The following is a 22,571-nucleotide window of genomic DNA, read 5'->3' on the forward strand; positions in this document are numbered from 1 at the left end:
TTTCTGCTTTTCCCAGAATTTCCATCATAAATTTACTTATGTAGTCCTCACCACAACCTTGTGAGGTCACTGGAGCAGGGATTTTTATTCCCATTTTACAGATGGGGAAACACAGGCACTGAAGGAATGACTTGCTTACGGTCATACAGCAAGTTAGGTGATAGAATCAGTACTATATACCAAGGGTAGACGGAAAGGAGGATGGAGAGGAGAGTTGGTGGGGGAGGATGATGCAGACAATACTGGGAACTTCTGACATATTTGACTCTTGAGACTTCTATAAGTTGCCTGGTTAAGATTGTCCTCAAAACCTTCTAGGCTTCTAGGAGGAAGTGGCAGGAATAGCACTTCTCAGTGATAAGAAGGGAATAAGGTAGCCACAAAATGATCACTGGACATTTATAAGAACCAATTTATTTTCTGCCTTTTTATTTTTATCTCTTTCCTTTTATATCTGTAGCTCCCTTGTGTATCTTCTAGAGATCCGAGCTGGGCAGTATTTTTAGTAATCATGGAAATTAGCCAGTCTGCTGAGGATATGGCCAGCTCAAGATGGGATTCCAATTCCAAGAGAAGACTGAATGTGTGTGTGTGTGTGTGTGTGTGTGTGTGTGTGTGTGTGTGTGTGTGTGTGTGTGTGTGAGGGATTCCTTACATTAATGTCCACACAAATAAGACAAAGTGACTCATCCTCTTTGGAAAAGGCTTTAAGTACCCTCTTTCCTTTAATGTCCCTTCCTTTGCTATTGGTGGGAATCAAATGTGGTCATAACTGTATATCTGAATAGATGATGCATAGTGAATATTGCAAACTGAAAGGACATTTGAGGAACTACTTCCTTGTTGCTCTAAAGGAAAGAAATAACACATTGTGATTATCATATTATTGTCTAGATAAAGAGGAAAAAGAAGAAGAAGATGATGATGATAGAAAGGCAGCTTGGTAGTATGTTCAGATAATTGACTAGAGTCAGAAGACCTAGGTTTGAATCCTAGCTTTCCTACTTAAAACCCTTGTTACTTGGACAAGTCACTTCCTCTTTGTTCCTCTCTATTTCCTTATCCTTGACATGAGAGGATTGGATCAGATAATCTCTAAGGTCCCTTGTAGCTCTAAATCCTATGATCTGTGAATAGTTCATATTTTTCTATCACTTAACAGTTTTCAAAATACTTTCTAACAATGAAACTCCAAGATAGTAGGAAATATTATTGCATCCAGATGAGGAAACAGAAGTTCCAAGAGGTCATATGTCTTCCTGAAAGGACATACTAAGGAGAAATGGAGAAAACACAGATTCAGGCCCAAGTACCTTAATTCCAGGGTTCTTTCTCCCACATTCACTGCCTATCCAGTTTCAATCTGAAGAAGCCCATGGAGTCTTGCTGTTATGACAAAGTGATTGCTTCAAGAAGTTATAATCTCTGAATTTGTTGGAGGAATTTAAGTGGTCTTTCCTATGAATAAGAGGAACCTGGAAATTGTCTTGAGATGCTGGGAGACATTGGGAACCTACATGGTACTTATAGAGAGCAAATTGGGAAGCTTTTGCTAGACTCTAAAGCTATTTAAGTTGGCTGGAACAGTGCACAGTAAAAGGAGCATTGAGTGTGAAAACTAGAAGCTGAGGTTCAAGTTTGGTCTCTAGTATGACTTGTTATATGACCTTTGAGCATATAACATAATCTTGTCAAGCCCTAGTTTTCTCATTTTTAAAGTAGAGATAACAATATCTGTACCACCTACCTAATAGAGTTTTTGTGAGTGATTTGCTTTGGAAAATGTAAAACATTTATAACATTTGTTCAGTTGTTCAGTCATATCCAACTCTTTATGACCCCAGTTCCTTCTAATCCTCCACTATCACTTCCATGACACTACCCATCTCATCGTCTGTCATTCCCTTCTCCTTTTGCCTTCAATCTTCTCCAACAGCAGGGTCTTTTCCAATGAATCCTGTCTTCTCCTTATGTGGCCAAAGTATTTAAATTTCAGCTGTAGTATTTGACCTTCCAGTGAATAGTCTGAATTAATTTCTTTGGTTGACTGATTTGATCTCCTTGCTGTCCAAGAGACTCTCAAAAATCTTCTCTAGCATCACAATTCAAAAATGTCAGTTCTGTGGAGCTCAGCTTTTCTTATAGACTAACTCTCATAGCTATACATTGCTACTGGAAAAACCATAGCTTTTTAAATATAGACCTTTGTTAGCAAGATGATGTCTCTGCTTTTAATATGCTATACAGATTTGTGATAACTTTCCTTCCAAGGAGAAAATATTTTTTATTTCATGGCTGCGTTCTCCATCTGCAGTGATCTTTGAACCTAAAAATATGAAATCTGACCCTGCTTCCATTTCTTTTTCTTCTATTTGCCAGGAAGTGTAGAACCAGTTGCCAAGATCTTAGCTTTTTAAATAAAATGTGAGGTACTATTATTATTGTAATATAGAAGTAGCCAAATGTCACTAGGTTTAGGTGGCTGATCCATGAGTGTTTCATACAGAGAGGAAGGAAACCTGCCATTCTTGAACAGGAAGGAGGGTATTCCAACATTTTAGAAGAAGGATAAAAGAAAGCCTGAGGGAACTTTCTAAGATCCATTTTGCTGGGTACTAGACAGTATCTTATCCTTTCTCTGTGGCATGCACTCAACGATAATGTCTCCCTAGGATTAAAGGACAATCATAGGACCGCTGCTCTCCAAAAGGACATGCATTTATTTCCAGGCAACATTGTCTGAGAATATGCAAATCACCTCTTTAATGGAATTCCTTTGCAAAATATTACTTGAACCAGAAAGTTAATTACCAGTCTCTAATTAATGGCTAGTTTAGAAGGCCACAGAGGAAAGTGAGAGGAGATTAGGGGGAGCCTGAAAAGAGAAGGAAGGAAAATGAAGCTTGCTCTTTGCCAGTAGATTATTTCTCAACTTTGCCTATTCCCATACAATGCTGTTTCAATTCAAAGAATCAGAGAATCTCTGGGTTGTAAAGGACCTTAGAGAGCATCTAATTCAATCCCTACCTGATTATGAATCCCCTCTGCAAGATACCTGATGAAATGAACATCTAATCAATGCTTGAATACCTCCACCGACAGGGAATTGACTCTCAGCTGAAGGGACATATTGAGCTCTAATTCATAGAAAGGTTTTTCTTGCATCAAGCTTAAATCCACTTCTTTGTTACATCCACCCCTTGTTCTTCATTCTTCCTTCTGAGGCCAAGCAGGAGACTATTTCCAATTTTTGTTATCTTTGCTAATTTGCTGGGTGTGAAGGGAAATGGTAAGGTTGTTTTGATTTGCTTTTTTCTTTGAAGAAAGCTTTGGAAAGCAAACTTTCATATTGTAATAGTTCAGAATTCATTTTAATAGTTCATAATTCTTTTGACAATTGTTCAAATCCTTTGACCACTTATCTTTTGGAGAATGAGTATTGGTCTTAAATATTTGTATTGAATCTTTAGATGGTATTTCTCAGACATCAGATTTTTACCTGAGATAGTCAATGCAAAATTGTTTTTCCTTCTTTCTACCAAACCATAGTTTCCTCTCTTACCCTAGAAGCATTGATTTTGTTTATGAAAAAACTTCATTTTTTTGTCATCTAGATTGTCCATTTAATCATTTGTGATTGCTTTGTTAATAATTCTTCTCCAGCCATATTTGTGACAGGTACTTCTTTCTATGCTCTCTAACATTAACATGGTATGACCATTCATATATAAATTGAATAGCCATTTTGAACCAAGGGTGTCATTTCCTGGTCTAAAGAATTAGTTTGGGAGGTTTTTTGTTTGTTTGCTTGCTTGTTTATTTTACCAGCCTACTTTCTCATTTTCCCAGTTCTTGTTAAATAGAGTCCTTCTCTAAATAGGTTATGTGTTTGGTTTTATTGAAGCCTGGGTTATTGAGTTAGAGTGTTGCTGATTCTTCATTGTCATTACTGTTGTTTTGGTTCCTGCCATCTTTCTATTTTTAACTACTTTCAAAATGTTTTTATGATTACTGCTTAATAATATAGTTTGAAGTCTGGAACTGCTATTCTCTCTTCATTCCCACTTTATAAAAATGATTTTTCTTGAGATTCTAGACCTCTTGTGAACCTGAATGAATTTTATTACTTTTTCTAGATCTGTAAAGTAACCCCTTGGTAGTTTGATTGGGTTATCAATAAATTTATTTTAGCTTACATAGCATTGTAATTTTTATCATAAATAGTGTGGCCTAACTACAAGCAATGAATATTCCCCCAATTATTTAAATCTACCTTTATTTCTGTAAAGTGTGTTTTATAATTTTATTTGATAAGTTTTGAGTGTATTTTAAAGATTAGCTCCCAAATATTTTGTGTATTTTATAGATATTTTGAATAGTTTTTCTCTTTCTGTCATTTCCTACTAGATTTTATGTTACTTAACAGAAATGCTGATCATTTTTATGGATTTCTTTTGTCTCCTGTCATCTTACTGAAGCTATTCATTATCCCAAGTAGTTTCTTTGATAATTTATTTTAAGAATGAGCAAACAGAAAGAAAGTGACTAGATCAGGGTCACACAAATAGTAAGAAAGCTAGGTCTTTTGAATTCAAGTATTGTGCTCTTAAGTGATTCATTTCTAAAGTAGGAATACAATCCCCATTCTTTCCCTATAAATAGAGTTGAAGGAGAGGTATCAAATTATAATGATAGAAAATATTATACAGGTTTCCCTGGAATTCAGTCTTGACTCTTCCAGTAGTGCTGTGCTCCATTGGGCAAATTACTCCCCTTCTCTGGACATTGGTTTTCATATCTGTGAAATGTGTATGGTAATACTGCTGTTATCTACCTCACAAAAGAATTGTAAGGATTCAAGGGAATAATCATTATATAAGCCCTTGGAAATCTCAGTGATAGAAATTTATTTGCTTGACCGTACTTATTTCTTACAAGATTTTAGGTTTGTTTTTTTTATTTTTAAAAAATTTTTTTAGTTTTTTAAATTGTTTTTTATTTTAGTTTTTTTTTTTAAATTCAGTTTCATTTAGTTTCATGTGTGTGTGTTTTGGGGGGGGTAAGGGGAAGGAAGTGGGATAGAGAAAAAATGAATGCTTAAACATTGAAAAAAATAAAAATTTACAATGACATATAAATATAAAGGTTTTTTTTTTTTTTTAATTTGGTCTGTTTCACTCCTCTACAGAACTTCCCTTCATTCTCTGCATTTTCTAGCAGGTTCCAAACTATAGCCAAGTTGTGCTATGGGTATGTATGTATTGTGCTCTTCCTTTACTCAAAAAATTTTAGTAGCTCCCCATTTTCTGCTGAATAATGTATAAACATCTGGCCATGACATTCAAGGCCTTTCATGTTGAGTTCAATCTTTTATTATTACTCTACTTTATGTACTTGATGTTCAAATGAAGATGACTTCTTTTCTGTCTCCCTTTTTGTCTCTGTGCTTTTGTTCATCCTGCTCCTAACCCCCACACCCACCCTTCACACACACACCTATAGCAATCTCTTCCTTTTTCTTCATCTCTGTTGGAGTGCCTTCCTCCTTTCCTTCAAGGACCAACTCAGATTCTGAATATTCCATGAAACCTTTCCTATCCCTCTCCAGGGGAAAGAGGTCATTCCTTCCTCAGGTTTCTCTCATAGTCTCGCTAGCATTTATCTCATCCTATAGTTTTCTTTCATTTTAAACAAACATTTGTTAAATTCTTATTGTGTGAAAAAGGCTTGCCTGAGCCTAGTGTTAAGAGATAGAGATGAGAATGTCACTCTCCCTCGCTCTCACCTCAAAAAGCTTATGGTCTCATTGTAGTTAAATACTAATTTATGTATTATCCTTTGCCAAATTAGATTATAAACTTCACTAGACAAGGACCGGTGTCATCCATGGCTTCCACATTTTAGGTGTTTGAGAAATGTTAGTTGAATTGAGCACTGAAAAGAGAATAGTTCACTAAGCTGAAATTCAAAGGGGTTTTGAGCTCCCCACTCATTCACCTAGAAATTGGACAGAGAAGAGATGAACCTTTCCTTGTGAGTCCCATGGCATTATTGACTTATCTTGTGTCCTATGATTAACCTGTGAAACAAGCCTGCCTCGTGCCTTCCTGGTTTTCCCCCCATAGATAAGGCCAGGCCAGGCTAGTGTTTGGGGTCCTACTTAATTACTGAGTATATTGTCATAGCAAGTTATGATCGCCACCCCAACAGTCCTATCACTCCCCATTGCAGGGAGCATCTTACTCGAAGGCCACTGATGGGTGGAGGGTAGCAGATCAGCTCCGTGTCCCTGTACCCACTAACTGTGGGGAAGTTAATTTCATGCTCTGTCTTTTTGACATTTGTAATCATAGCCTTGTATTACAGCCATGGATTGTTAGCATTTGAAGGATGTTTGAGAGCTCTAACAATTATCATATCCTAACTGATGAGGGGAGGGAGAAAATGGGGAGCTTGCTACATAGATTGGATTCAGTTTTCTAAAATGTTATAAACCTGGCCTTCGGATTCTCACAGCCCCAGAGTCAAGGACATTGACGACTGTTAAGAGATCTTTTCTGAGGACCTCAGTTCTTTCCTGGTTAAGAGAAGGAACAACGGGTCACGTCTACCAAGTGTGTCCCCCCATAGATCTACTGAAGGAAGGAAATAAACGTTTATTAAGAGCCTTAGCTAGACAGGGTGTTTAGCATTTTACAAACATTATCACATTGTTTTTTATGATCCCTGTTTTATAGTTGAGGAAACCAAGGCAGAGAAAAATGAAATAACTTGCTAAGGGTCATTATGTATTCTGAGAATATAGAGAAAATAGAACAAAATTCTGAGGCTGAATTTGAATTCAGGCGTTCCTGACTCCAGTCCTGGCTCTCTATCCACTACACCACAGACCTACCTCTGACGTTCTGCCATGCTCGATTCTTCCCTTTAAGTCTTTGACTTCTGCTATAGTGCAGATCCCTTAGAAGTTAAAGTGAATGTATTAAGGGATCTATGGGGCACTGGACTTTTTCTGGTTCTTTGACTAATTTCCTTAGTAACCTCAGGTAGAACACTTTATTCTCTGCCTTAGTTGTGTCATCTGTAAAACAGGTATAATAAGACTTTATTGTCTGCTTCTTGAGGTTGTCTTGACATTCAGATGAAATAAAGTATATAAACAAAGCTGCATATAAATGGGATCTCTAGTTGTTATTATTATAATGAAGCTGCTACTTGTCATGTGCACCTGTGAGTGATTAAAGGATTGTGGGTGGTGAAAGGAGAGGCAGATAATAAGGGCACTGGTTGGCTATGAAGCAGGAGAAGGACACCAATGGGAAGGGGGAAAGGCTTAGGAATGAGACGCCTTTTCTGAAGATTTCCATGGTTTTAATATCCATGATGTGGCCTTGGTACCGCTCACTCTGTAAGCCCAGGATGTGTGGATTGGCAGCCTTGCGCGCACTCTCATAAATACACAGGTGAGAAAATAGAACAGAATATTAGAACTTGAAAGAATCTAAGCAGACAGCACAGTGAGACCCAGAACACAAGAGGACCGAGCTTAAATAAGTTTTAATCCATAGATACTAGGAGTAGATATAGACACTTGGGTGCCCAGGGAGGAGGATAAAGGACTCCGTAAGGGAAAAAGTTTAGAGAGCCAAAGAATCACTTAGCATTTGCTTCTGAGAGCCCTTTCCATCTTAATTGCCTCATAAAGAATGAGTGACACCACTTGTCCTGACTTGGATTAGTGCACTGACTTAGATTAACATCTCTCCTCCCCTGGAATTTTATTGTTCTTGAGGAAGCACTGAGGTTTCCCTGGCTCTGCACATCAGAAAGAAAAACAGTAAAGAGAGAAAGGGGATGGATAGGGGTGTGGTGTGGAAGAACATGAAGATAAGGAAGCATTTATGGCCTAGCCTGGTTTGTGCTCAGGCCCTAGGGTTCAACGGGAACTGGTCAGCATGGGCGGTTGGCCCTGGCTTATACCAGAGGGTACTGGATCATGGTACAGAAACAAGCAAGGGAAGGAAGAAATCCCAGATGCCTTATAATATCAGAGAAATGTCATCCTGGACTGCTTAGGTAACCAACCCTGGCGAAAGGAGAAGGGAAAGGAGAGACAGACAGACAGACAGACAGAGAGGATGGAAAGGGGGAGAGAGGTTATGGTGGTGGTGTTCCCCTTCAAGCTTTCTTGAAGCTATCGCCACCAGAGGGCATAGCTCCTGGGTAAGCTGACTGGGTGTGTCTCCATCATTGGGATCATTAGCTTTTCTGCCAACTCTTGGAAAGAGATTGGAATTTTATAGTTTGAGTTTTAATAGTACTGAAGATTTACAGAAGCCATCTGGGATACCCCCTACCCACCACTCCCCCACTTTACAGATAGAGGAAACAAAGTCCCAGACTAGTGATTTGCCTATGGCTACTTTAGTAGTTAGCAACCAAACTGGATTTTTAAAGGCAGGTTCTTTAACTTCAAATCCAGTTTTCCATTCTAGCATATTTCTTCTACACTTGCCTCCATACACCACAGACCTAGACACAGAGTAGGCCTATTAGGAGAGACCGTGTAGTCAGTTATGTGACCAATTGACCATAGTGGGAAAATGCATTAATTTGGTAATGAAGAGACTTCAGAGCTCTACCACTGAAGTTCATATAAAGCTGTATGACCTTGCCCAAGTCATTTTCTCTCTCTGGGCCATATTTGTAAAGTGAAGGCACTGGATTGGATGATGATCTCTAATATTTTATGTCCAAAGGTCCCTTTCTTGCTCCATTATTCTGTGAGTTGACAATGTGATATAGCAATTAAAAGGGTAAGCTTTAGATGACAATTAATATAGACATTGCCCAGTATAAAGAAACACTATATAGTCCCACTGTCCTCTGCTGTGGTTGGAGCAGACCTGGAATGAATCAGGGGAGTGAAGGGACTGGAAATCAGGCTATTGGAGGATCATTTCGAAGGAACTGGTTATGATTAGCCTAGAAAAGAGAAGACTTATGGAGGAAATTATAGCTGCCTTTGAAAGGCTGTCATGTGGAAGAAAGATTATCCTTGTTCTGCTTGGTCCCAGGAGCAATGGGAGGAAGTTACAGAGAAGTAGATTGGGGCTCAATATCAGGCAAAGTTATTAGAGTGATCCCAAAGTGAAATAGGTCACCTTAGAGCTACTGAATTGTTCTTTACTGAAGATGTTCAAAGGGAGTCCTGATGAACTTTTTTTTGGGAAAGGAAGAGTGAAAGTGGATTTCCTATTCAAATACTCATTCAGGATTCAAAGATCTCTGAGGAATCTTAAAACTGAAGTTCTGTGACTCCATAAAATAGAAGAGAGAAAGAGGGAAAGGAGGGAAGGGAAGGAAAGGGAAGAGATCCTGAAGATAATTCACTTAATAACTTGGAACTTTGGAAGAGGTTTTGGAACCTTTGTTTGAATCACTTGTTCTGTAGTCAGGCTCTGATAGTCTAGCGGAAGTGGAAAGGGGTGTCTTCCTTTTCTGTGAGTCATTGTTTGGGTTATATTTGATCATATATTCCTTGGACTCCCACCAGCCTCACTCATTCTAATTAAAACAAAACGTCCAACTTTAGGGCTCCAAGCTTATGCCTAATGCCAATGCCTCAACTTAGGGGAAAGGTAAAAAACTGTAATGGGAAAATTTTGTTTTGGGGAAAGGTAAAAAACTGTAATGGGAAAATTTTGTTTTGGGCACTCCTCCCACTTGAAAGCCCATCATATCCAAGATAAATCTGCTTGTCCACCCTGCCTTAGCTACTTAGAACCCTGGTCCATAGTCTATTGTCCACCCACCCATAACCCTACCTTCCAACATCCCTTCTCTTATCCCATCTACTCAGGAGCCCACCCTCTGCCTGACCAATTTCTCCCCTTTGCTGATTATTATAACAATGATAATGATAGCTATTCCCATTTCTTTGGCACTTGGGGATTTCTTCACAACAATAATGAGAGGTTCTTCATGCCAAGTATTATATTATCCTCAGCTGTAAAGTAGGGATAATTTTGCACTTACCTACCTCTCAGGATTGTTTGAGGAAAGTGGTTTGTAACCCTAAGGTGTTATGGAAATGGTAGTCATTTTTATCCCCATTTTACAGCTGAGGAAATCAAAGCCCACAGTTACCCAAGGTCAATTATCTAGGTGACTAAGTGGATAGAGTGCTGGGCCTGAAGTCAGGAGGACTTATCTTCCTGAGTTCAAATCTAGCTTTAGACACAGATAAGCTGTGTGAACCTAGCCAAGTCACTTAAACCCTGTTTGTCTCTGTTTCCTTATCTGTAAAATGGACTGGAAAAGGAAAACCACTCCAATATCTCTGCCAAGAAAACCCCAAATGGGGTCATGAAATGTTGGACATGGCTGAACAAAGGCACTAAGTGGCACAGTTAGAACTTGAACTCATTTCCAGTATATTTTCTCCTACATTATACCCAGAGACTGTAAGGTTAAGGGACAATCAAATGTGATCAACTTTGCTACTTTTAAAAATCCCTTTAACGCTACTAAAAGCAATGCAATGACCCAGGACAATTCTGAGGAACTTATGAGATAGAATGCTGTCCATATCCAGAGAAAGAACTGTGAGAGCAGAAATCCAGAAGAAAATGTGATTTGTCCCTTGTTTATATGGATACAGGATTTGGGGTTTTGGTTTTAAAGGATTGCTCTTTTACAAAAATGAATAATATGGAAATGGATTTGAGTGATTTTATATATATATATATAAACACCCAGTGGAATTGCTTCTCAACTCCAGGAGTGGGGAGAGATGGGGGGAGGGAGAGAACACGAATCATGTAATCATAGAAAAAAATTTAAAAATTAAAATAAAAAAAAAACCAGTACATTTTCTCCTATACCAGATTATTTTCTTGGATGGGCCAGATCAGATAGAGGAGAAGTGATCAGGGAAAACAGGAATTTCAGATTTGATTTAGGTTAACTAATATCTCCTATTCATCTATATGGGTATATTATATATGTGGTTGACACACTATTTACAAAGCACTTTAATAACAACAATTCTGTGAAGCACATATCATTTTTTGTTCTATTTTATAGATTAAGAAGCTGAAATGGCTTATGTGTGTGGTAGTTGTTATTCAGGCTTATGTGTGGTTACACAGTTAATAAGTGTGAAAGTCAGGACTAGAACCCAGGGCTCTAATCAGTGTACCCTGCTGCTAATTCTTCTCTCTTCTGTCTAAATGCAGCAGATGTCCCTGATTATTCCACATGGTGGAGGGGCAGGGGGGAGGGATATGGAGTCATCTGAGCATCAGAGTAGAACCGCCCAGACTGGCTGGTATTTTCAAGTTTTGTTCAGCATTCTACAGGAAGATGTATAAAAGCCTGACATGTAGACCTAGTTATCCAATTTCCTTTTGGAATGCCCACACGGAGGAATCCACTGATTGTAGCTGGAGGCAGCATGTGCAGAGAGCTTGAAGCCGGCTGCTAGCAGGCTACAGCTCAGGACGTAATGATGTTGGTGACAGGCAAATACAGAAGAATTGTGTCAAGTTCATCCATCAGACCAGAAGGGAAGAGGGCGGGCTTTATTTTAATATGCATGATTTTCTTTTTTTTTTCCATTCTACAAAACAAAACAAAACAAAAACAGCTTGAGATAATTTATTCTAATCCTTTAATTTCACAGAATAGAAAACAGGTCCAGAGAGGGAGAACTTGACTTTTCCAAGGTCACATAGTTAATGAAGAGCTGAGATTCAAAGCCATGTCCTCTGATTCCAAATTCAGTCTTTCCATTGCATTCACATGGAAGTTGCACCAAAGCAAACTGAGCATTCTTGGAAAGAATTCATTTGAAAGATGTCTCTCTATTCAAACCCTTCTTGGATTTACCTTCTTTTCAAATTATTAGACACAATATATGGATTCTCTGCTTCCTTCCTTTCCCTTCACTCCTCTGTAGAACAGAGCAGAGCAGCCCAGAAATGGTTACCCACTGATTTACATAATCACAATGTCCCCTGAATAATTAATAAAGCTCTGTCCTTGCTAGGAGCAAGCTGAGTGCTGCTCCATTACAGCTGTGCTCTGCCAGAGTTCTTTTAGGGGGATTTTTTTGTCTCTTTCTCCCACCCTTCTCCTTTCTTGGACTTGTTGGTTTTTCTGATCAAAGAGACTGCAGAGAAAAAGATTGAGGAGCAAGGCTGGGAATGGGTCCCCCCAGGACTGGGCCAAGGTTAGAATTCAGATATGGGAGGTTGTGACCAGGCTGCTATACTATTAATAAACCAGGCTGTTGGTGAGGAGACATTGCTGTCTCCTTTGGGCAGAAATTGGGATCTGTATCAGGGCTATCCCCTTTCATTGCTTTTCTCTTCAGGTCTGTGCTTATCCCAGTTCCAAGGGACAAGCTTTTTTAACTTCATTCACATTAAAGGAGACAACCAGTAAGTACATTGGCCTGGGTTTCAGAGAGCTTGGGTTCTTGTTCTATTTCCTTGCATCCTATGTTCCAAGATTCCTTCCATCTTTAGGAATCTTGATTCTTATTCCTTCGCAGAACCTTTTGTAAAGCTAAGTCTTCTGTGGATGTTTGGCAAAATAGGTGCTGATTGATTGACATTTAGGGACAAATGGACTGGGGTTTGTCTCCCCAGGCTGATCAATTTATACAAAACCACCCTGCAAGTGGAAGGAGAGGGCTTTGGAACAAACGTCCTTCAGGGGGCCAGCCACATACTGGTTTAATGATCTTCCTGCCACAGGGTCTGGGTTTGGAATGCTGCAGAGATGAGGTCGTAACAATACCAGATGTCTTTGTTTGGGGGCCATTTTGATCCCTCTTAAAGTTTTTGTTACCCAGACCTGTTCATTCATAGCTCAGTGAACAGAACCCCTCTTGCAGAGCTCTGTGGAGAACACAGGGCAAGGATTTTTATTGCCATTTGATAGATAAGAAAAGTAATAACAAGAGTGAGAAAGTCATAAGAAATCTTACCTATGCTTTCTGATCCTGTTACAAGTTCTCTGCTGCTTCCCACCTTTTGCCAGCAATTTGTCAAGGAGGATCCAACTTTTTAATTTATTTTTTCTGGGTTATACATGTATTATCATGAAAAACATTTCCACATTATTCATTTTTGTAAGTGAGTAATCTCATAAAACCCAAACCCCAAATCATATATCCAAATAAGTGATAAATCATATATTTTCATCTGCATTTCCACTCCAAGATTTCTTTCTCTGGAGGTAGATAGTATTCTTTTTCAGAAGTCCCTCAGAATTGTCCTATATCATTGTATTGCTGTTAGTAGCAAAGTCTATTACAGTTGAGTATTCTGCAGTATTACTGTTCCTGTATAGAATGTTCTTCTGGTTCTGCTTATTTCACTCTGCATCAATTCACCTAGGTCTTTCCAGCTCTATCTAAAATCTTCCTGTTCATCATTCCTTATTAGCACAAAAGTATTCCATCACCATCATATACCACAATTTGTTCAGCCATTCCCCAGTTGAGGCCCTCAACTGGGGAATGGCTGAACAAATTGTAGTATATTTTTGTGGTAAAGTTTCTAATTCTTTGCCACCACAAAAAGGGCAGCTATAAATATTTTTGTACAAACAGGTCTTTTCCCATTTTTTTTCTCTTTGGGATACAGACCTAGTAGTAGTATTACAGGAAGATTCAACTTTTAGCTGCAGATTAGTTTATCATGGTAAGAGTATATGAGATCAGCACCCCCTCCAGATAGGGTCAGTCTTTGCCCTCCTAAGGCATGAGCTAAACTTGGGTGAATTAAACACTTCTTTCCTTCAGTGGGTAACAAGTGTTAAAACATCAAATAGCTAGAGTTGCTATCGAATTGTATTCATCCGGAATTTTGCTTTTGCCTTTTTGTCTGCACACAGGTTATGCCACACATAAAGAACATGCCTTGTTGGTGAACCTTTTCTGAGTTCAAGTGCCCAGAGGGCAAATTCAAGCTCTCTATGAGCCCCCAGATTACCAGAGAGAGTTGAGGGAGAAAGTGCTTGCTTTGGACCACTAGATAGAGGTGTGAGGCATGCAACAAAACGTCCTCAGGTGCTGGGAAGAAAGGGGAACAGAGCAGCTCCCCAAGTGCCCTGTCTTCACCAAGCATCTGGGTTTATGACCCAGACACATACCAACTTATATTGCCTACATATAAAATGTACCATCTGCCCCATCATGCACAGAGGTTCCGGCACACACCAACCTTTACCATCCATAGATATTCAGCATGTATATGGAAGACAAAAAAAATATTTATCAAAGACCTACTACCATTCGGTTAGTTGGAGATATAATGATGAAAAACAATAATCTCTGTCCTCAATGAAATTGCAGTATAATGGGAGAGACATGAAAAATATAGAGACAGTTATAAGACAATCTAAAGAATAAGAATAAGGGAAAAATAACTACTATAATTATAATTAGCATCTATAAGTGCCCTTTACAAATATCTCACTTCTTTTTTTCAATAACCCTGGAAAGGTAGGTCCTGTTGTAATCCCCGTGTTTCAGATGAGGAAACAGGCAGATGGCAGTTCTGTGACTAGCCCAAGGTCATATAACTAGCTAGTGAGTATTTGAGGATATATTTGAACACAGGTCTTCCAGATTACAGATTGAATGCTCTATCTACTTACTGTGCTTTCTAGCTGTAGAGTTGATGCACATCAATTCCTCTAGGAAAATTTGAGGAAGGAGAAAGCATTTTCAGCTAGGGAAGCAAGGAAAGCTTATACTGGCATCTATGCTTAGACCTGGGGGAAAAGGAAGAAACGCAGAAATGAGGAAGGAGCAGTGCATTCCCATAGGGAAGAACTACAAGAGAGCCTATTTAAGGACAGGACAAGTTCAGTGGCAGCCAATAATTAGCCAGTTTGACTGGATTGTAAGTGTCTATAGGAGAGAACTATGAAGTAAAATTTGAAAGATATGTCAGATTCACAGTATAGAAGACCTTAATGGCCAGGTGGGGGAGTTTGTAGCTTGTCCTCTATACCTTTATAGAAGGATTTGTAGGGTAGGGTGGTTTGTTTGTTTTTGAGCAAGATTTGTGCCTTAGGAGGATTGTTTTGGCAGCTGTGTGAAGGACACACATATGCTGCTTATGTCACAAAACACATTTCACTTATGTAACACATATCCTCATAGCTTATATACCAACACATACACACACACATACACAGAATCACAAATATAACTATTTCTTTTTTTTTTATCCTTAACTTCCATCTTGTAATTAATTCTATGTATTGGTTCCAAGGTAGAAGAGTGGTAAGGACTAGGCAATGGGGGTTAAGTGTCTTGCCCAGGGTCACACAGCTGGGAAGTGTCTGAGGTCAGATTTGAACTCAGGATCTCCCATCTCTGGGTCTGACCCTCAGTCCACTGAGCCACCAGTACAGATAAATTTCCTCAGGGTCACAGAGTACTTTTGTGTCTCAGGTTTGATGTAAGAGGCTAATAGATCCAGCCTCAAGACTAAGCTTAGCTGTCAAATGGGTCCATCCCATCCCAGGGAAGGCAGGAGGCTGCTAGCATTATTAGCCTCTGAGTCTTGGAAACAAAATGATATTTCTATCAACATTTCTTTCACTTAGAAAAATCAATATTCCGTGGTCTGCCTAATTGCTCTGTTGCTGTTAAATGAGTCATTATGGAGGGGAAAATAGCAAATGCATTGTGAGATTGATTAGAGGAAATGACTTTCCTTTGCCTCAGAAAGAGAGGGTTCAATGTGTGAAATACTTGGAGTAACAGTTTAAGGTGGATCCTCTGGCCTACCTTAGGGTCTCCCAGCCAACACCACGCTAACAACCAGGCCAAGTGGGCATTCATCCAAATAGAGGAATGTGAATGCCACCTAGACATCTACCCTGAGTGATAATCTGTACCACACTGCCCTACCTCAGCACCTGAAATGCTGCAATTGACCCTTCATCCATCTGGGTTCTGAAAATATAGCATTTGCACACTCTAGCGGGAGTACATTTAGTCCCCACAACCTTAGTATCAGTGTATTTTGTTAGAGGGAATTCACATTTTAGAGAGGTATTGGGTTAAGTAACCTCTAACGTCCCCTCTATGAGTCTAAGATACTGAGTCAAATTTTTTCTAGTTCTAAAGCACTATAATACATTATGAATTCAAGATTTGGCAGTTCTTTGAGTCTTAACCTACAGTTCCAAATCCTATGACACTATGAGTCTAAGACTCTAATATTTCAAATTTCCATTATTCTAACAGCCTGTAATTCTATTAATTGACAAGTCGTTGAGTCTAAGTTTCCAAAATTCAAAGATTTGGTCAGTCATGATTCCAAGAGAATATAATTATGGAGTTCTTTGATTTTATGGTCCTGTGATTCTATGATTATGATATTCTTTGATTCTTTCATTCTAGGATTTTCACAGTTCTCATATCTTTTGATTAGTCTAAGATGATAGTCTGAAATTTTGTGATTACATGATTTCTTGATTCTGTGATCTTCCCTATGTACTAAAGAAAGAGTAAGGCACAAAAATAGTGAGGCATGTGAAATCATTGGGATGAGACCATCCTGAACAAGGTCTTCAGAAAATGATTAGGACTTGAGGAGTAGCACTGATTTTGCTTTTGAGGGTCCTGCTTGGTACCCCTCCAAAACTTGAAATCATCAGTTTCCCAACCAGTGACCAAAATCCCCTTTCGGTCAGCCAGCTGCAAAGCTTGGCCTGGTTTCTTGCTAAACTTTTGAGCCAACTGAGACAGAGAAGTATGTATGTCACTTTGGATCAACTCTGCCTGAGGACAGAGGGGAAATAGGTGTATTCAGACAGAATTGACCTTTTTTTGTTGTGCTTTGGGGAGTGGGGTATGAGATTCACAGCAAGATTTAGGAGTTCATTTAACTAGCTAGAACAACAGCAGATAGGGTGCAGAAGACATGAGATCCTGCCAATCCTAGTCACCGCCAAAGGTGAATGCCCACATTGCCCACTGTCCCTATTGGTGGTTCAGGACCAGAGAAAAAGAGAGTCCAAATACATTTTGAAAATAGTGTTTCTAGGGGGAAGCTGGGTGGCTCAGTGGATTGAGAGCCAGTCTAGAGACGAGAGGTCCTAGGTTCAAATGTGACCTCAGCCACTTCCTAGCTGTGTGACCCTGGACAAGTCACTTGACCCCCATTACCACTCTTCAAGATGGAAGATAAGGGTTTAAAAAAAAAAGAAAAGAAAATAGTGTTTCTGTTCTAAAAGTATCTGTAAGTATTGAGGATTGTGTGAAGAGAATCTCCTGGGATCTATGTACCTTCTAGACCAGTGATGGGCAACCTTTTGAGCTTGGTGTGTCAAAATTCATGAAAAAAACAAGCATAACTAGGGTGGTGTGTCACTTTGAGAAAAAATCATAATTTTGTGATATTTATAGCTTAAATAACAAAAATGTATAATTGTATTATATAACTGTATTTAATAAACAAGAAAACTAATTATTTAACTTACCTGCTTAGTGACTTCTTTTTTCATCTGTCAGTTGGTTTCTTTTGTTGGTCTTGATATTATTTAATTTGTGTGGAGTGCCTTGAACTAAGATAAGTGAGAGGGAGGGGGAATTCTTTAACAAACCTGCCGATGAGTGACTTTTTTGTTGCTGAATTTCATTGGCTAAATCTTCAACTGAAAGTTGGTATTTTGTACACTTCAAGTCCAAGCAGGAGCTACTAACTTAATCTGTTTCTTTTGTTGGTTTTGATATTATTTAATGCTGAGAAATAAGGTCTCACAAAAGTACATAAAGGGAAAATTGTGAGTAAAGCCATTGCTATATTTTTCAGGGTTCTAAAAGTGTCTGATAATTGGTTCCAGGTACTCCTCCATTGCACATGGGCCAGAGCCCTATGCTTCTCCCTGCCCCCATGGGAACCCCATGCTCCCCAGCTGCCTGGTCTGCCCTGCCCACCACTTACCCTCCTGCCCCCGTGGCCAGCACATGGAGAAGCCCACCCCCCAGGTGGCTCCTGAGCCCCAAGGTGTGCTGAGCCCTCATGTGGTCACATGTTATCAAAAATGGCTATGTGTGTCAGCACTGACACATGTGTCATAGGTTTGCCATCATGGTTCTAGACTCATAGAAGGTAAGAGCTGGTAGAGAACTTAAAACAGGCATATAGAATTGGAGGGAACCTTACAGGTCATCCAGACTAACCCATTTATCTTTGTATTATCTCAATTCTTTTGCACGTGGCAGTCCCTTAATAAATGTTTGTTGAATTAATGAATGAATGAATTATATTTGTGAATTGAATGTAGTCCCTCCCTTAACTCTTCCTTGGGGTGTAGGCCTAGATATCAAGGATTCCCATCTTCCATAACTGGCTTAAGCATGTCCAGATTTTCTGGAAACGAGGTCTTAAGTTCTCAGTAATTTTCAGAGCTCATAAATACAAGGAGTTACATAGGAGAAAATCTAGGAAGGGGAGAGTATAGTTTGAAGAGTACACCTTGGGCAAGTCATTTTCCTTATCTGTACTCCCATTTTCCCCTCTGCAAAAAGAGATGATTGGAGTCTAAAGTCCCTTCCTGATTTCACGATCTTTGTTTTAAGGTCCCTTCTAATTCTTAAATTCCACATCCTAATATTCTATATCCTAAGAACAGCTTTGGTTCTTACCTTCCAAGTTCTAATAGTCTGTGATCCATGGTCTCTTCTAGTTCTAACATTGTTTTCTAAGGTCTCTTAGAGCACCAGTATTTTATGTTCAGGGGCTCCTTTCAGCCCTGACATTGTATAGTTATGTTCTAACAGTTTGTGTTCTGATGTCTCTTTCAGCTCTAACATTTTTCTGATACTTGAAGGTCTTTTCTACAGTGGTTTAAAGCCTTATGATCCTAAGAGAGGGTAGGAAGAGTCATTTTTCTCCAGAGATGAGCCAGCTGGAGTTGGTATGCTTGAGATCCACACTCATGCTGAGCTCCCTGGAACTGAAATCTCTCCAACAGTAACAAGAAAAAAAAAGTGCCACCTTTATTGCTGTTTTCAGTGCTTCTGAGAAGCAAAATGACTTTGGTAATTTTCTGATGATTAAAATGCCAGATCAACTAATTACTCCTCTTTGCAAAAGCTCAGTCAGATCAAACATGTTCTCCCGGCGTGAAGCGAATTGATTTATACTCTGTCATTAATCCTTGAGGGCCTATCATTTTCAGAGCCCACCAGGCTGCTTGCTGAATGGCCCAGTGTAGGGTTCAGAGGCAATTGGGAATGAAGCCCCCAGAAGGAGGCACATCAGCCAAGAATTGGCCCCCGGAAGCACAGGTTTCTTAGGTCAGGAAAGAAAAAGCAAGGGATGAGACATTTTTAAAAAAATTTAGAAATGTTAGAGCATCTGGAAACTAGGTAACATTCCAGGTTTCTTCTAGGTACTCACTCCTCTTGCCTCCGACTGATGAATGTGGTACTATGAAAAGAACTTGGAAGAAGGAATGATAATTGTGTTTTAATTCTAGCTCTGTCAGTAAACCACTTTGATATAGAGACCCTCTCTAGGGCTTAAGCTTTCCCATCAATAAAATCAAGAGGTTAGACAAAATGATATTTGGGATTTCTTCTAGCTCTGATACTGAGTTGTTCACTGCTCTAATGGTCATTGATTCCAAGTCAAACCAGATAACCTCATGTTTCTGTGGAATACATCTTGACTATGAGTTAGGATTGGCAGATCTGGGGGACAAATTTGAATCTTTTCACCTTGAACCTCCTAATTATTTTGTTTGTTTTACTTTGTGGTTGAACCCAAGTATGGTGGAGTGAAAAGATTCCTGGACTTTGAATCAAAGGATTCCTACCTCACATTTTGTTGTTAGAAAGGGTATCCTCAAGGACTCATGATGAAAAATGTCATCTGCCTCCAGAGAAAGAACTGATGGAGTCTGAAATATACCATATTTCATTTATTTCTTTACTTTTGTTTGAGTTCTCTTTCACAAAATGACTAATATGGAAAGATGTTTTACATTAATACACATGTAAAAGTCTATATCACATTCCTTGTAATCTCAGAGATGGAGGAGAGGTAAGGGAGAGAAAGAGAGTTAAAAATTGCCTTTTCATGTAATTGAGGGAAAAAATATTAAAATAAAAAAAGAAAGGACATCTTAATCTTAAAAAACAGAATAAGTATGAATTGTTACTGTTTGGTTACCTTGGGCTAGTCACAATCTCTTTGGGCTTCCATTTTCCCATCTGTAAAATGAAGAAGTTTAATTTAGCTGATCTTTAAGTCTCTTGCTTTTTGTCTTTCTTAGTATTTAACATATTGTCTAACACATAGTAAGTGCTTAATGAATAAATACTTGTTGACTGAATGATCAACTGACTTTCCAGGCTCCAATCATAGATTCTAAAAGGAATACCATTGAAACATAATGGAGTTCGAGGTCCTGGGTTCAAATCCTGGGATTGATACTAACTAACTAACTATATAGTGATTAAGTTTCATCTTTAGGAATTATTCAATTAGCTCACACTTTTGTCAGAAAAAAACTGAACCTTGCCCTCCAGTAGTACCGTCAGTTCTTTCAGTGGTACATGTTTGATGGGAAAACAGTCACCTCTGAGTTAATTTCTCTTCCAGAAATTAACTTCAATCCATTAGTATTGTAAGTCTGAATATCTACTGGAACATGAGAGGTTACCTCTCTGCCAGTTATCTCTTTAGCAACTCCAAGTATAGTTTTCCTCCCAAGAGAGGTTCTAGATCTATAAATAAATATGGGTAGGGATCTATCTGTTTCTCTGAGGTGGCAATTGAGGATCACTGGAAAGCCCGAATGTATTTCGATTGTTGTGTATTCTGTGAATCTTTTATATTTTCTGCATGTTGTCTGTGGAATGAAATAAGACAACAGTGATATTAGCTTAAGTTATTATTGTACAGGAGTTGGGTCCTTTTACTCGTATGAGGCAAGATCTAAATTAGGGCTTTATTCTCAGGTTCCCAGAAGAAATGTTGGGTAGGGACAAAAGAAGTCAAGAGGATACAATTTTTGGAGAATTCTACCACTTCCCACTTCTCCCCAATTGAATTCAGTTCATCTAAGCCTAAAGTCTGGGGTGTTGGACTATGGGTTACATATGGGCTAGACTAGGCAAACTGTCATTTCCTTTGAAGTCTGCGATTCTTTAATCCTGTGATCCTTCTAGAACAGGGAAAAAAACTCTGTTCTTCTGATATTTGAGAATGGAAGATTTGGTATCTCTATGAGAATGGGAACAGTTCCAAGCCCTTCAGAAAAACACCTTTTAATAGAGATGAGTATCATGAAACTATGATCCTATGATACCAACTGAATTCCCAGAATCTTTTCCTTTTACTCCACATGTAGGTCCAGGATATTAAATTCACTACAAGGCAGTGACTAGCACTGGCCTGACTATATCATCCTTCCAAATGCCAGGCTTTTGAAGAGACCTTCCTACTCTGGTGTGGGGGAAGGAACACTAAATTTAAATACTGAAGACCTGAGCCTTGTCATGGCTCTATTACTAGCCAAATAACCACAGGCAAGGCCACTTAACACCCTTGAGTTGCTGTTTCTACATTTGAAAAAAAGAAACAACTATTACCTATACATAGGGCATAGGGAGATTGCAATATACTGTAGAAATGATGTTATTATTACTTTTGTAGCTTCAGACAGATCAGTTCCCTCTCTTGACCTCAGTTTTCTAATTTCTGGAATGGGAGGTAGAGAGGTAGACTAGAAATCACTTCAGGCTCTACATCCTAAAATCCTATGATCTGCACTTGTATTTAATTAAAGCAACCTTTAGCTACTGATTGAACTAAAGAATATAGGATCATAGATTTAAAATTAGAAGGGACTTTTGAGTCCATCAAGTCCAGCTCCCTTATTTTTCAGATAAGGAAACTAAGTGGTTATACAGATAGTGATTGAGGTGGAATTTGAAATCAAGTCTTCTGACTCTACGTCCAGGGACCTATCCTTTTATGCCATGCTAGTCCCCCCCCCCCCACATCTGACCCTAGGCTCTTAAGAGCCCCACATTGAGAAAAAGATCTACTTTTCATACTGATGGGCCTAATAGAAACTGTGACATTTCATGTCTAATGTAAACTTTGTTGACTTCCCTTAAAAGACAGATGAAATCATGCAGCAGAAATCCTGGCTGTACTCTGGTCCCTTGTCAAAGGAGTAAGAAATTCATTTTTAATGATGTTGCCTAAGAAAAAAAGGAAAACCTCACAATCCATCCTTAGTAACATGGCTTCCTCGCCTGGTCTCTACTTCCTTGGGGACTGAGCATTGCTGTTTGTAAATGTAATTGTAAATGTAAATGTAACAAAGAAAGGTCTTTGAATCTTTTTTGTCCTTCCTACTTGGCTATATGACCTAAAGCAAGTTTGGGCTTCAGTTCCATCACCTCTGAAATGAAGGGGACTGAAAGGCCCCTTCTAATCCTCAAATTCCATGTTCCATTTTTTATCTTCAAATAGTCTAAGCTCTTCTAGTTCAAACATTCTGTGTCCTGTGTT

At 38.9% G+C, this 22,571-nt stretch overlaps 1 protein-coding gene and 1 long non-coding RNA gene across 25 annotated transcripts in view; one reads left to right on the forward strand and one right to left on the reverse strand.

Moving 5' to 3' along the window:
• DAB2IP (DAB2 interacting protein) overlaps window positions 1–22,571 on the forward strand; it is a 332,379-nt gene that overhangs the window by 185,237 nt on the left and 124,571 nt on the right. The window lies entirely within an intron of this gene.
• Window positions 9,492–22,028, reverse strand: LOC103091997 (uncharacterized). The gene is made up of 3 exons (XR_008915264.1): window positions 15,033–22,028; window positions 14,674–14,790; window positions 9,492–11,623 (listed from the first exon to the last, which is right to left on the reverse strand). It is a non-coding gene; the product is annotated as an uncharacterized LOC103091997 (long non-coding RNA).

The sequence above is a fragment of the Monodelphis domestica genome, chromosome 1 (assembly GCF_027887165.1).
Source record: "Monodelphis domestica isolate mMonDom1 chromosome 1, mMonDom1.pri, whole genome shotgun sequence".
NCBI lineage: Eukaryota > Metazoa > Chordata > Mammalia > Didelphimorphia > Didelphidae > Monodelphis > Monodelphis domestica.